This window comes from Thalia democratica, chromosome 7 (genome assembly GCF_965202585.1).
Source record: "Thalia democratica chromosome 7, ktThaDemo2.hap1.1, whole genome shotgun sequence".
NCBI lineage: Eukaryota > Metazoa > Chordata > Thaliacea > Salpida > Salpidae > Thalia > Thalia democratica.
Window position 1 is genome coordinate 46,525,876 of NC_139171.1, and position 15,309 is coordinate 46,541,184.

Below are 15,309 nucleotides of genomic sequence, written 5' to 3' on the forward strand. Positions count from 1 at the left end.
GAGTCTTAGTGCAGATACACTCATAATTAGGTAAATGTTTCCGTACTAATATATTAATAGTTGATTAAAAAACAAGTTATAATGTCGTTCATTTAAATAAAATAGAACAAATATTTGTTAGCTTTTCCTTACTTTACCAAATCAAATTTAAGTTTATCTAACTTATTATTAAGAACTAAGTATACAATTTTATTTAGTTTACAGTACTGAAAAAAATATATTATAACTTTTTTTACTTCAGATTTTCAAATAAACTATCGGAATACTTTCATCAAAATAGTGCTTTACTTTCTTTTTTAACATTTTTTCGTTATGTAACTAACTTTTGTTATATACTTTTTAGATTTTAATAACTGTTTCTTAAAAAATCTCTTTTAATAAAAAAAATCACAACTGGTTTTATACTATTAGGCGTTGTCTAGCTCGAATATTTAACAGTACAATATTTCCACTGCAGTAACATTTTATCTAAAACGTTAATAATAACAAATCTCGATTGCCTACGGCGACATTTTGCATCCAATTTTCCAACAAAACTATTTTACAATAAACTGACGATTAAAACATTAAGAAATGTATTTAATATAATCTGAAAGTACTAAAAATTAAAAAGTTTACATGACACACAGTATATGCAGTTTTAAACATCTAACTATTAAAAACGTAGATTTTTTTTTTATACGAAGTTAGAAAAAAACATGTTTTACCACTTTATCTTTTTTTTCTACTCCTTCGCTTAATCTAAATGAGTAATATGATTAGAAAAAATGTCCTTGTTTACGATACCAAAACAAGTATTAGAAATTTACTTGTGTGTTAATTTAATATTTTCTTTATACAAGTAAAGAGGAAACTATTGCCTTAATTTTCTGGTCCTTTAAGTACACATGAGTTTTATTGAAAAATATAAATTAGTGAACATGTTTAAGTGTGAACTTTTAATACTTCTTAATTAGAAACTTTTTATATATATCATAAAATTCAGGATAAGTATTAGTTTAAGCTCTTTATATTATATAAAAAACTTAGTTAAAATTTATGGTTTAAGTAGCTTCTTAGCTTCTTTTTATTTAAAACGTTTAATATTTTAAATTTTAATTTGGTAGGATATAAATTTTTTAAAGTTTAATTAACAACTGTTAAAAATGAAAACATAAAATTTTATTTTTTATGTGTGTTTAATTTTTTTTGTTTACCCTTTTTTCTTTTTTAAACTTTTTTTTTGATAAAAACGAAACACTCATAAGAATTTTTAAAGATTTATAATTTTAACTTCTTGTCCTGGACAATACGTTAAAAGGTATCCAAGTGGTGTACGACTGTATAACTGAAATGTTTTTTTGTGCACCAGGTCCTAGGACCAAATATTTTGATCGTATATTTTTGTCGTTTAATAAACTATACAATTATAATTTTTTTTAACTTATAGTTTATTATTTCTTAGGACAAGATAAAAGATTTGCTTTTTTACGGAAACATTCTGTTATCTCTTTAGTAATTAACTTAAAGATTTTTTCACCAGTAGAACTTTGCTTAAAATTAATAAACAATGCAAAAAAGTTCTTATAAATTTTTAACAAGTTATTAAGTATACAACTTATACTATATAAATACATATTTTCAACTATTTAAACAACGGATAAACATTAACCATCAATAACAAGACTAAAAACGTTTACAACTTATTCTATAAACTTATCATCTTTTTGTGGTTTTTTGTCTAACCATTGAGGTTTAAAAACCTTGACCATTCCACAACTTTTTTTAAGTTTGTACAAACTGTTTTATTTTCTTAAAACCAAATAATCAACTTTTAAAAACATAAATTTGTTGATAGTTAAAAAGATTCTATTTCGGATTTTTACAAGTTGGTTGATAAAACTATGGCTTATACTCACAACAACAATCAAAGTAATGCTAGTATAAACAGAAGATTCTTTAAACAAAAGGATGCAATTACGTAAAAATGTTTACTTTATCGCAGGGACGTAGCTTGGTACGTTTCTGCAAATCTACAGAAACGTATACTTATGTGCGAAAAAACTTGCTTTTAATTCAGCTTGAAAAGACTCTGCTTTCTTAGCTTTTAGTATTCATTTATGCTTAGATAGTTTTGACATATATGTACTCTTTAGCAATTTTAGTGTCGTAAAAAAATTGAACGAATTAAATACATTTAACTTGTAACATTTAGCGCGTTAAAGCTTTGTTTTGTCAAAAAGCTACAATGCAAAATTGAATCTAGTGGAAACTGTAGTTTCAAAAATCAAAATCATACAATTTTATGTTACAAAAGTTTGCATAACTTGTTGTTACTATTGACTACGTTAAATGTTTGAATGAAAACAATATTAATGTTTTTGAGTTAAATTGTGATTTTTTATACTTATTTTTAATGAATGTTTTCTAGGTTTACACAAGTGGCATGACATAAAGAGTCATATGGGGTGTGGAGCAAAATAAATTGCCTTGTATACAGTTATCACTCGTACTTCAACATTCCAATTTTGATGTATTAACATAACTGCATATTTTCAGATTAAATTCAATAATAAATTATAGGTAGTTTAAATTGCTGTGTTCCCGCTAGGACGTGTTATTTCAGATCTTTTAGTTTTTGCAGATTCGTAACTTTTTGAGCTAGCTACGTCCCTGCTTTATCGCAAAAACTTATTCAAAGCTTAAGTTCAACAGTTTTTTATGTGTTAGTTGAAAAAAATATTGAAAGTTCTTAGACATTAATTAAATTTATCTTATAATGCTATGAACGTTTCTAACTTTTGTAAAAATGTTATACTTTAAACTTAAACTTTTTAACAAACTTAAAAAAGAAAGAAAATTCTATCAAGACTCAATTATTTATTTGTATGTGTTTAAAATTTTATGCGTATTTAGTGCTTTTTTACTTCAAAAAAAAAAATTCTCTTGTTTATTACTAGACTATAACAAAATTTACATGGATATTTTAAAGTTTTAGATACTTTCTGTTTTGTGTTGCTCTTAAGCTTAAAATAAAAGTTTTACTTACAACTAACAGTGGACCCGAAACATAAAAAAATTAAAACAGAATGTTTTCTATCACTTTTTTGTCAGTAACCTAGTAACTCTTTAACTTAGTAACCTAATAACCCTGTCCTGAACTAGACCTTAAAAGGTAGGTATCTAAGTAGTGTGCGACTCGATAACCGTAACGTTTTTTCGTGCACCAGGTCCTAGGACCAAATATTTAGAGCAATTTTTTTTTATCGTTTAATAAACAATATCTTTAAAGATCAAGGTACTTTGCTGACAAGCAAAAGGTATATGTGTATTTATTTCTTAAACCATAGATTAAGTTCATATTCAGAAAATTTTAACTTTATTTTCTTTACCACTAAGTTATTTCTTTATACTTGTAAGTTCATTTAGCAAATGTATCCAATAATGAGCTTTTCAAAACTTTTTTTTTGTATTTCTTAATAAAACGGCTTGATCATAATTCTACTTACATCTAAAAACAAAACCTACCGTTTGTTCCTTATCTCATGATCAAAAACTGTTTCCTCAAACTATCAGTATGTTTTAAACACATTATTAAACCTTGATCTTAGTATTTTTTAACTTGTAAAATAATTGTGTCATATAAAACAGTGTATATAAGCTTTGCTTTAAATTTACAAACTACAAATATTAGACTGTATAATATATTCTTTTAATGATTATTGGAAGCCGTGAAATTTTTGTTTTATTTTAATATTCATAGCCAGGTTTAATAGATTAAACTAAATCTCTAATCTTTTTATAAAGCTTTAAATATATTTATAGAATTAAAAAATACATGACTTAAGTAAATTTACTACAGTAATTTCTACTTTCATACAACAGACCTCAACTTATAGTTGGATATTTAGAGAGCAGAATACTTAAGTTGAAAGCTTTTTATATTTTGTGTACAATCTGAGCTTTTTTTATAGAAATTACTGTACAATTTTATTTTTAGACTTTTTGAAAGGTTAAGTTTGTTGTATAAAAATCATTTTTAGTAGCTTATGAATTATTATCACCAGCCTCGCAGAATTAAATTAAAAACTTCCATTTAGGGTCTTATAACACATTTTAAAAACTTTAAAGATTTTGTATTTAAATATTTTTTCAAACTTTTGTAAAAGCTTGAAACATTAGTATGCTTTTACATTTTACAAAAAAAAAAATTCCACAACACAAGTCTTGCTGCAAGTTAAGACTTCGCATTCTCTGCTAAGTACAAACACTACTTTTATTTAAAAAATAAGTTGCCCACTTTATGCTCGTCAAATTTTTTTTTGTTATTTACTATGAAATACTTTGTTAATTAAATTATTTCTAATGACTGCAGGTTTCTAAAAGTTAACATGGTTTAGTTTGAAATCTTTTTTCAAAATAGACGAAAACAACTTTGGGCAAAACTTTTAGACAATAAAATTTAAAACGAACATCAATGTTTTACAAACGGTGAAGTTATTACAAAACTATATTTTATTAAATTTATTTTTGTGATTTTATGTTACTACTCAATTCTAAAAACATTATTAAGTACTTCGGTTTGTAAAATATTTTTAAGCAGTAATATAAGGCCGTGTGCTTTCTGTAAAAACACAAGTCTTACTACTTTAAAACTCGTTGCACCTTGTTTAACAACTCTCGAGTAAACACGAGCTTCAGTTTTAATGTATCGTTGCGACAAGCTCAGACCTGTATAAGTTTTTTTCTTGTAGAAAAACCTGTTCTAAATCTAATTCATTCCCATGGATAAATTTAGACTTTTTTCAGATGCTAGTAAATTCTTTTTCATTTGATAAAAATGTAAATAGTTTTAAAGTTTGTTTATTTAAACCTTAATTTTCAACTTGAAATAAATTTATTCTTTGATTTAAGTTATATAAATTGTAAAAAGTTTAGTATAAAAACAAAACTACTACATATATTTTATGTAAAATTTTTTATTTGATTTATAATATAACATTATAAAAAAATAACTTTAATTTTTTAATAAAGCTATAAATTTATACTGTTTTTACATTACCTAGTATAACTCAAAAACACTACTATCTTATATTGTAAACATTATTTCGTTTTCTATTATACAATCATAAGTTATCTTTTTTTTCTTGAGTTTTATGTTTTAGTAAAGTTCGTATACGACGTTATATAAATCTTTTTCCGTTGTTTAGATAAATTATTTTATATATTTATAATGTTAAAAAAAACTTAGATTTTTAATATATATATAGTATTAGTTGTCCTAAAAAGCTTTGTTTTCTTTTATCTTTTCACCAAATAACTTTCAAAAATATCACCTGTCGAACATTACATTATTTAATGTCGCGGGACACGTTCAAAATCCACCCGACGGTCCAAAATCCACCCGATCAAAATCCACCCAGTCAAATTCGAGAACCGCTTATCGATCGAGGGTAAGGGTTAAGGGTAACAGAGATAGTGAAAAATAGATAAAAAATAAATAAATAAAAAGCAAATACTATATATAACAAATTAATAAATAAAAGAATAAAATAAAAAATTGGGTGGATTTTGACCGAGGGTGGATTTTGATCGGGTGGATTTTGAACGCGGGTGGATTTTGAAAGTATACCAATGTCGCTGAGCTATATTTTATCATGTTTTTTTTGCAAATTTTAATAAATTTTCATTTAATAGGAATAAAGCTATAAGTAAACAAGTTATTTTAAGCTTCTTAGCATATTGCGCAAGTCAACATTTTTTGTGTTAGAGATATAAAGCATTCAAAGTTTTCAAAACTTTGTGAAAAACTTAATCTATTAACTCAAAATAAATTTGATTTTGGAAAAATCAAAAGGCTCAATGGACATTAAAAGGCTATTAAGCATAAAAGAAGGTTATTTAAAGCTAATTGGTAATTTTTTTAAAGAATTTATGTTATTATAATTTATGCCTCCTTATCGATTAAAAAAACAGTAAAATCTGCTTAAATAAAAGTTTTTAAACGGTATAGTTTTTATCAATAAATTCAACATGTTAGTATAAAGTTCTGAAGAAAACTTATAAATTAAGTATTTATCAATGTTTATAAGTAAGTTTTCCCTAACAAAAAGTATGTCAGCCTTATTGGATGATATTTAAAAGATTTAGAAAAGTTTTTATTGTTGTAATTTTGACACTGAGTTTGTTACTCATGTTTGCTGTTCATGCCTAATGTAAAAGCTACTGTATAAAAACATTTTTCTTATGAACATGTATTAGTAGGTTTACTTTTTTTTTGATGTTTTTTCAACAATTTTGATATGCTTTTTATAGATTTAAAAACCTTTGTTAGTATTATAAAAGACTTTACATTGCATATGTACCAAAACTATGTTTTAAAGTATAATAATAAAACTTATGTTGAAGAACTATTTTTATTTTTGTTGTTTAGCTATTAGTACAATCTATCAATCAATGATTTTTTGAACTGAAACTGGTTTGCTTAAATTTAAACACCTTTGGTTTAGTTTAGACTAACATTGAAACTTAAAACGACTATACCTACCTCACAACAGTCTCATTTAAAGAGTTAATTTGTTCTTGAATGCAAAAGTTGTGGATTTTTGTGATAAATTAACTATTTTATTATATTTAGTTTTACGTAAAATGGGATTATTTATTGAAAATGATTATCGTTTTAGTAGATTTTTAAACTGGCATATTTAAGCTGGTCGTATATTACATATACTTCAAATATAAGATTAAACTTAAAAATTGAAATAAAATATTAATTATCTATTATAAGTATACCTCTACCAGCCGAATCTAATAAAAAAAACTAAATGAAAGAAATTGATTCAAATGATATTTCTTAGTTAACTCTACTTAATTAACAAAAAAAAATTTTTTATTTAAAAAAAAATTGTATATGTTATCTATTTCCAAACTGCAAACTTATTTTTATGAAATGTTTAATTTTTAGTCTTTACGTTTTCAAATTCATGTCAAAAATACACTTTTTGTTTTTTTTTTTGAAAAATGATAAATACAACTAAACAGACGATTTTCTTTACCGGAGCAATTAAATAATGAAACTAAATTCTTTTTATCATAAAGAAGAATTGTTTGTACATATTTAATTTATCTAAACAAACTTAGATATAATTTTACTAATATTACTGTACCGTTCGCTTTAGTTTGTTAAGTGATTATTTCAAAAAGTATATAATTTGGGTACATTGTAAGATAAAGAGTGTTCTTTTTTTTTTTGTTAGTAGTTAAAAACCTTTAAATTCTACTTTTATTATAAATTTTAATTAAGTTTAAAGAAAGTATAATGACTTAGTTCATGATTAAAAATATAAGAAAATTATATAATAACTAAATAATAAATTCAGTTCCTTACAAGAAAAGAAGTATTTTTATACATAAATAATATGTTGTCCATTAAAATGAAATTTATAACTGCTCGTTTTTATATAAATGTAGTGCAAAATACCCAACAAAGTTGTTAATTTTTTAAGTTCGGTTTTTTGAATATAATCTTTCAAGTAACCATATAAAAACTACTTGTTGTTTTTTTTACTCAAGTACATAATTTGTTTTCAAATGTATAATAAATTTTACTTTTTTTTTTAAATGTTTGACATCTAATTTAATTAGTTTTAATTTACTACTAAAGTCGAACTCAGAGTTGTATTTAATAGTGAACTAATTTATTACTTTAACTAAATATTTAAACTTATACAGTTAAAAGTTTTATTTAAAAGTATGTTACTGTAATAGATTGAACATTTTTTAATATACTTCTAAGCTTGATGCTACATTTTGAATTTTTTTATTATTTTAATTTTTCAAAAGATAAATCACTAAAACTTTTTTACAAATCACTTTAGCAAATATGTGTCTGAAACAAGGTATGCATTACAGTAAGATCCAGTTTCTTTCTTAAAAAATAAAAATAATTACTTGTAAAACTCGTTTAAATGGTTGCCTCAAGCTCAATATCAATCCTTCAAAAATGATTATTACAATAAAAGGTATTAAGATTTTTTTTTGTTTAAAAATTTTGAAGGTGTTAGAATAGGAGTTTTTGGTTTCTTATTAGATATAAACAAAAATATTCAGCTGGTTTTAAATTATTAAAACTAAAACAAGTTCAATAAAAAAAATTATTAGTAATTAACAGTTAATGAATTTAAAAGTAATTTAAATACCTTTTGTCAACAATTTGCATTTTATCTCAAAGGTAACTTTTATTTAGTATTAAAGTTTCCAGAAATATTTTTTATTTAACTCATTTTAGTTTTTGTCTTTTGACTTATCCGTGTATACTTAATCATTTGATTGGTATTAAAAAGGCTCATACAAGTTGTTTATTTTTTAGGTAAGACCTTTAAAGATAGTTAGAAGCTTCTTAGTTACTTAATGGTAACAATTTTTTTAAAGTTTTACTACCAGATCATTAACTTTTTTAAGTATATTTTTACGCACCAATGTCTGTTAGATTAATTGAAAAGAGATTTTTTTTTTAATTCCATGAAAAAAGAAAGTTAAATATATTTTTAGAACTATTATTTGTAAGCTACATGTCTCAAAAATTTAAAAATAAGTAACGTATTGATGTTGAGAATCTAACTTCGTTTTTTACAAGTACGAGAAAATAGTATTTTTGTAAACAATTAATTATAAAATTTTGTATCAAAAGGAAACATTGAAAAGCATTTCATTAAAAAAATTGTATAAATTTAATAATTTAAAGACTTATGAATGACAAACATGCAAACAGCTATATAAAGTGTTTTTTGGTACAGTTAAGTGTTGTTCAACTAAAAAATAAAACAAACAAAATTTATTTAAATAACTAGATATGTCAACCTACAGCTTTTTAGAAAATGTTTATTCCAAGATTTTAACAAATAGAAAATAAAGATCATGCTAATGTTATTTAAACAAATAGCAGCCTAAAATTCTAAATAATTATAAAACATTACGTATAATCGATTTGAAAATTTAAGAAAGAAAATAATAGTTATTTTTTTAAATATATTTTGTATTAAAATATGAATAAAACAAACCTTCGAAAAAGCTTGATAAAAGATAAACCATATGTAGCCAAACTTTTTATTTGAAATCATCATGATCATAAAAATTTTTGTTCTATTTTTTATCTAACGTTGTTCAAAATGGTTGTTTTTGAATGTTTTTGGATGTTTTAGAAAATAAAATATTAAGTATTACTTTAAAGTTGAATTAAGTTTATTAGTAAAATAAAAAATAAGTTTTGAATTACTTAAACCGCACGAGGTCATTATGATAAAAAAGTTTTTATGGCCATTTTAGAAAAAGTTAATTATTAACCTCAATTTTCCGCTAACGCTTCTATTAATATCAATGAACACTAAACATTTTAAGGTGTGTTTTGTTAATTACATTCAATACCTGTTTGTTGTGTATTCCATAGTAATTGTGAAAATGGAAAACACCTATGAGGAACTTGATACTCCAAAAATTAATGAAGAAAATATATACGAAGAACTAGACAATAAAAACGATGAAGAGCATAAAGAACACTATGAAAATGACTCAGTTAACGAAAACGAATATGAAAATAAAATTGACGGAAACGAAGTTGGTGACAGTTTATAAAGTATTTTAGTAATACCCGCATTACTTCTTTTCCAAACTTAAAAAAAAAAAAACTATTGTTTATAAAATGCTATAAAGATTTAACTGTTAGTGTTACAAAACCTTGTCAGATTATTTTATACAGATTTGGCTAGTATGCAAATATAAGAAAATAAAATTGAGTTTTAAAGTTTGATTATGATTTTTTTGTTTTTTATTTCATTTAAGTTTACATTGTTAAAAATTAATGATTGCTTATCGAACTTTAGAATTATTACTATCAAAATTGTTTTTTTTTATTGCCAAGTTAATTACTTTTTATTAAAGTATGCTTTTAAATTGTACTGATGTAATATATCATGTAAAAATATAGTTTTTCGGAGGCAACGTAACGTGTTAAACAAAATACTGACAGAAAACTACTAACTTTTTCAAAAAAAATTCAGCTAAAACTTAATTCAAAATATATATACTTAATATATTTAAAAAAAAATAAAATATTTAAGCTAAAAAAAACATTTGTCTTTCTTTTTGTATGTAGTACTTTTTTTTTATGAGGAAATTTCGTTTAAAAACATTTAAAAGTTGTATTCAGTTATGTATAAAAACTCTTTAATAAAACATAATACATATTTAAAAGTTTAGTAATTAACGTAGATTATGTATGTACTTTTATATCTCTGAAAATTAATCACTAAATATGTATTTTTAATCAAGTTTCAATTGAAATATATTTTAAAACAGGACACCAGTAACAAAGATTACATTAACGATTACGTAGATGTTGATCCCAACCTACCGCCCCCTCCTCCTAAAGACTACAAGTACGAGTTTGAAGAAACTTCCAGCGAAACAACTTCTGAACCGAAGTCCCTTGCTGAAATTGGAAAACAAGTTTCGCAAATAGCTTTGGAAAACTCAGAGGTGAGTTTTTTTTTTGACAACAAATAAAATTAGCTTTAGCTGGCACTTAAAAAGGTTAAGAATTTAACTAACCTACCTAAGAATATTGTAACTTAAATATTTTTTAAGTAATCCTTATGCTTAGAGCGTATTGTATTAACATTATTAAAGGCTTTTTATACTTTTATGTAAGAAAATTGGGTATTTGCAAGTTCTTTAGTGAGTCTAATTAAATTGGTTACCAAGAGTAGTTTTTAATTTTTAAGTAAGTCAGGTAAATCTTTTTTTTTTATTCAGACAGTTTTTTTTTTATTTCAAAATATTTGAATTTATCAAGAACATGTTTGTGTATAAAACAAACAAAAACCATTTTCAGACATGCATAACTTAATTGAAGTTTTTAGCAAATAAAAACGTCATAAACACAAAAAATCATCCTGTATTGAGAATAAATATAATTTAAGTATTTTCAGTTACAATTGAAAAAAAGATTGTTTTTTTTGGGATTTTTTTAAAGATTTTACAATAAGAATTACAAATTGCTTTATTGTACTTACCCTACCTAGCAACATTGATGATCAGTGATCACTCAAGTAATTTAAAAGTAGTTAATTGACCTTTTTTAATATTTAAGTTTAAAAAATATTTGCTCTTTTGGAATTTTAAATTCTTAGCTAGTATTTTAGTAGTTCTACTTATAGTAAAAGAAGTGCATGAACAATATGTAGACAACTTTCAAAAGTTGCAAATAATTATTTTTTATACTTAACGAAAACTAATAATCTGTGGTTGAAAAATGTTTAAAAAAGTAACATCAAATAAAAATTTTGTTTAAATCTACAAAAATACTTTTAAACTGTCAGAAAACGTAACTAGATGGTTATATTTAAAAATAAACAACATCATAAAAAAAGTAAACAAGTTCATATTTTACTTTTTTTACTTGCAATTTAAGTGTATTTAGGTATTTTAAATACTTTGGCATAACATACAAGTTTTACATTTTATATCATATTTTTTTTGTGTGTATCTGGGATCTTTATATGTTTTATTAACAGACCTGTTTCTTTTTTTCTATTTGAATTAAATATAGAATTTAAGACGATTTTACTATTTTGTACATTTTTTTTGTTTTGTTTAGTTCTTGCTATAAGATTTTGTGATCGTTTAAAGAACAAGGAATATGAAATTTTTGTCTAGTTTTGTCTTTAATGTGTTACAAAAAGAAGTTGGTATGTTTCAAAAAGTTTATATAAATAAAAGTAGGCAATGATGTAAACGTGACTTTTAGTTATAATTATCTAAGTTTTTATACATATACTTATTGTTAAAACTGTTGTACTTTTCATAACATTATTTGCAAATTTTGATTAGCTGACTGTTTAATTTATCAGTGTTGTAAATAATTATATAAAATGTTTTATTTACGGCTCGTTTCTATAAAAATGTTACACACAAATATTTCAATTGTAAATTTTTACACTTAATATTAAATAAATATGAATTTAAAAAGAGTTTTTCTTTAAAACAATATCATAAAGGTTTTCTAATCTCTATAAGTAAATAATTAAAGTAAGTGTTTTGTTAATAGATTTTATATAAACTAGAATAGAAAGTTTCTTCATTTATTTATTTTGTACAGAAAACTAACTAAGTTATTGAAAATATTTTATACGGTAGTAGTTATTAGTAGAAGATCAGTATTGTAACACTTTTAGATACTTAACATAACTGAAATTTTCACATTTTTATATTTAGAATATCTTTTTCGAGTACATTTAAAAAAATCATTAATTACAACTGTATTTTTCTACCAAAACATACGAAAATTAAGTATACTTTTGTCCTTAATATTTTTTAACCAAAATATAGCTTAAAAAAACTAATACTAGGTCTTTAATAAACTTTTAATTAGAGGACTAGTAACTTAATTAAAATTAAAACGTTGAGTTAGGGCTTTTCAGCTAAAAAGATAACTCACAGTTAGCTTTCTTTGCTTTTTGTCGATTTTTATATAGTAAAAGAAAAGTATAAACCACTTACGAAGAGTTTATACAATATACAAATGTTATTTAAATATTATATTACAAGTCAATCGATTTCATTTTTAATGATTTTTTGTTTTGGTAGATAGGTTATAACTAAAAATTTATTTTAAATTAAGTTTAAAGTTTTAATGATTAAAAGCATTATTTTTTTTACTAATTCACTAAAAAAAAAGTATGTAGTAATTTAATTATAAAATGAAAGCCTTGAGTCAAAATAGAAAAGCTTAATAACGCTTGAGCAAATTTGTTAACAATGCAAGTAAAATGTATACATAGATTTAAAACAATTTATCTAAACTAATCTTATTAATCTTTATAAATTCCTTAACTTTTATTGAATTTAAAATTAAGATTTTAAATTTTTAGTAAGAATTTTCAATTAAAAACTACAAGTTTTATAAAATTAAAGAATATTTTGTGATATAAACTTTTTAAACATTCAGTATATTACCACACTTATACTTTAAAAAAATTATCTTTAAGTTTATACTTTTTAAGATATAAAATAGTTTTATAAACATTGTTGGAACTTTCAGTAAATTAATGTAAGAACTTTTTTAATAAATTTATTGTTATTGCTTACTTTAATAAAAAACTAAATACAAGACCTCTTCGGAAACTTTGAACTTTGAATACTGGTGAGTATTAAGAAATACTTAAAAGTTTAAGTTCATATTAAAGGTTTGAATAATAGTAGCTTCCTCTTCCCTCTGAAGCAATCTGTTAAAAAGATTTTTTTTACAATTAGTTAAAAATTTATGTACAAGGTTATATGAATATTCTAAATATATTTATTTTAACAATTGCATCATTTCAACTCTCCTAGATTTACTTATATTTAAAAATAGATGCACTTTTGAAGTTCAACTTCAGTTGAATACTTGGCAATTTTAATACATAGAATGATTAAAAAGTTATAAATTCGATTAAGCATGCCTACTAGTTGATTACACCTGGTTATATATTTTATTGTATATACTTTTCAATTAGACAAAAAATTGTTTAAGAAAATGTCATTAAAAACGGATGCTGATGAGATTCAGCTAGATTCTAACCAAGAATCAACTGAAGAAAACATTGATAAAGAATTTAATATTGAAATATTAGTTAAGGTTGTATCTTCATGTTTTATGAAGGTGTTTCTCTTTGCATGCAAGTTCATTAACTTACTTTATTTTGAGGAAGAATTTTAATCAGTTTCATTTTTTTGTGGTGGTTTTTTTGTGAAAAATGTGAGTAGACCGGAATAAATACTTTAACTTTTTTTTTTTTAATACCAGACAGCTCACAACTGAATCTGTAACCATAAACAATTACAATAGAAAATAAGAAAACTTTTATCATGTGGAATCTTTTATGCCATTATTAGAAGTTTAAAAGTATTTTATAAAACCAAATATTTAACAGTTTTGAAACTAAATTTTTTAAAAATGTCTCTAGAATTAATAATTCACAAGTACCCTAAAAAGTATATAATTAATGAACTTTATTGCATCAACAACAACAGCTGTTTGCCCTAAAAAGGAACAGTTGAACAGGATTGCCAAAAAATCTGGAAATTTTGAAAAAAAACCTGGAATTTTGAATAAAAATCACTAAAAAACCTGGAAATTTAAACAGCTTTACACGTTAAGTAGAACAATTTTGATTTGACTCAAAAAATATATTGAATAGATAAAAAATGTTTGTCAACATCAAATTTTTTTTTATTAAAAAACATGTTTGAAGAAGCTTTTAGATATCTTTATAATATTTTTATACTATTTAACACAGTTTTTTACCTTAAACTTAAATTAAAACTAAAAATAGACCCTAAAATGTGTAATTTTAAAATCTTGGAAAAGTTTTTGAAAACCTGGAGAAAATTTGCCAAAAACATTTGGCTACCCTTGTTGAAGTTATTTAATAAAAGGTCAATAAAAAGGTGAAAATATTTTTATTCCATCTGATTTTACTTGATTATTTCTATTGTGATGGCATTAAAACCAAATAGTGTTAAACCTTACTGCTTATATCTGTTAACTTATTATAAAGGTTTTAACTTAAAGTAATTATATTAAACACAAGGAATATCTTTTGAATTAACAATCTTAGTTAAACAAATGTTAATATAATCTATTAATATTTTAAGCTAGTATTATTAGCTAATTAGCTAAGGTATTTTTCATTGCTTTAACTCTAATTAATTAAACAGAAGATTAAAGTTAAGCTTCATAAAATCGTTTTAATTTTTTATTGTAGTTTCTTATCACAGTTAAATGTAAAAAAATGTATATAAGTAGTGTTGTCAATTACTTGTGTCTCTATTATATTCTACATTTATTTTTAATTTCATAAAACTCTATGTTTTTAATACCTCTTGGTAATTCATGTTAATTAAAAAAAAAGTTACTTATACTCTTGCTAGTTTTTACTATTTTTTGTAAATTTTTAGTTGTTTTATGTTCAAAGTTGTTTTTAATAATTAATATATTAGATTAATTCAGATGCATTAAACTACTCTTGCTAATAATTGTTGTATAAATAAGAAACTAGTCAATAAGCAGTATCTAAAAAAATAAAAAATAGTTAAAATTTTAATTGTATTGCAAAAATTTAATACATTTGTTGTACAAGTTTTAAGAGTAGTTAAAATTTTATATTCAAGATTACAAATAAAAATTTGTTACTAAAATTTATAAAAAAATTGTGATACTATATAAGCAGGGTTTTATTTATCCGTAAGTTGCACTTTTGAAACATATATAATTGCAAATTTTTGTTTAATATC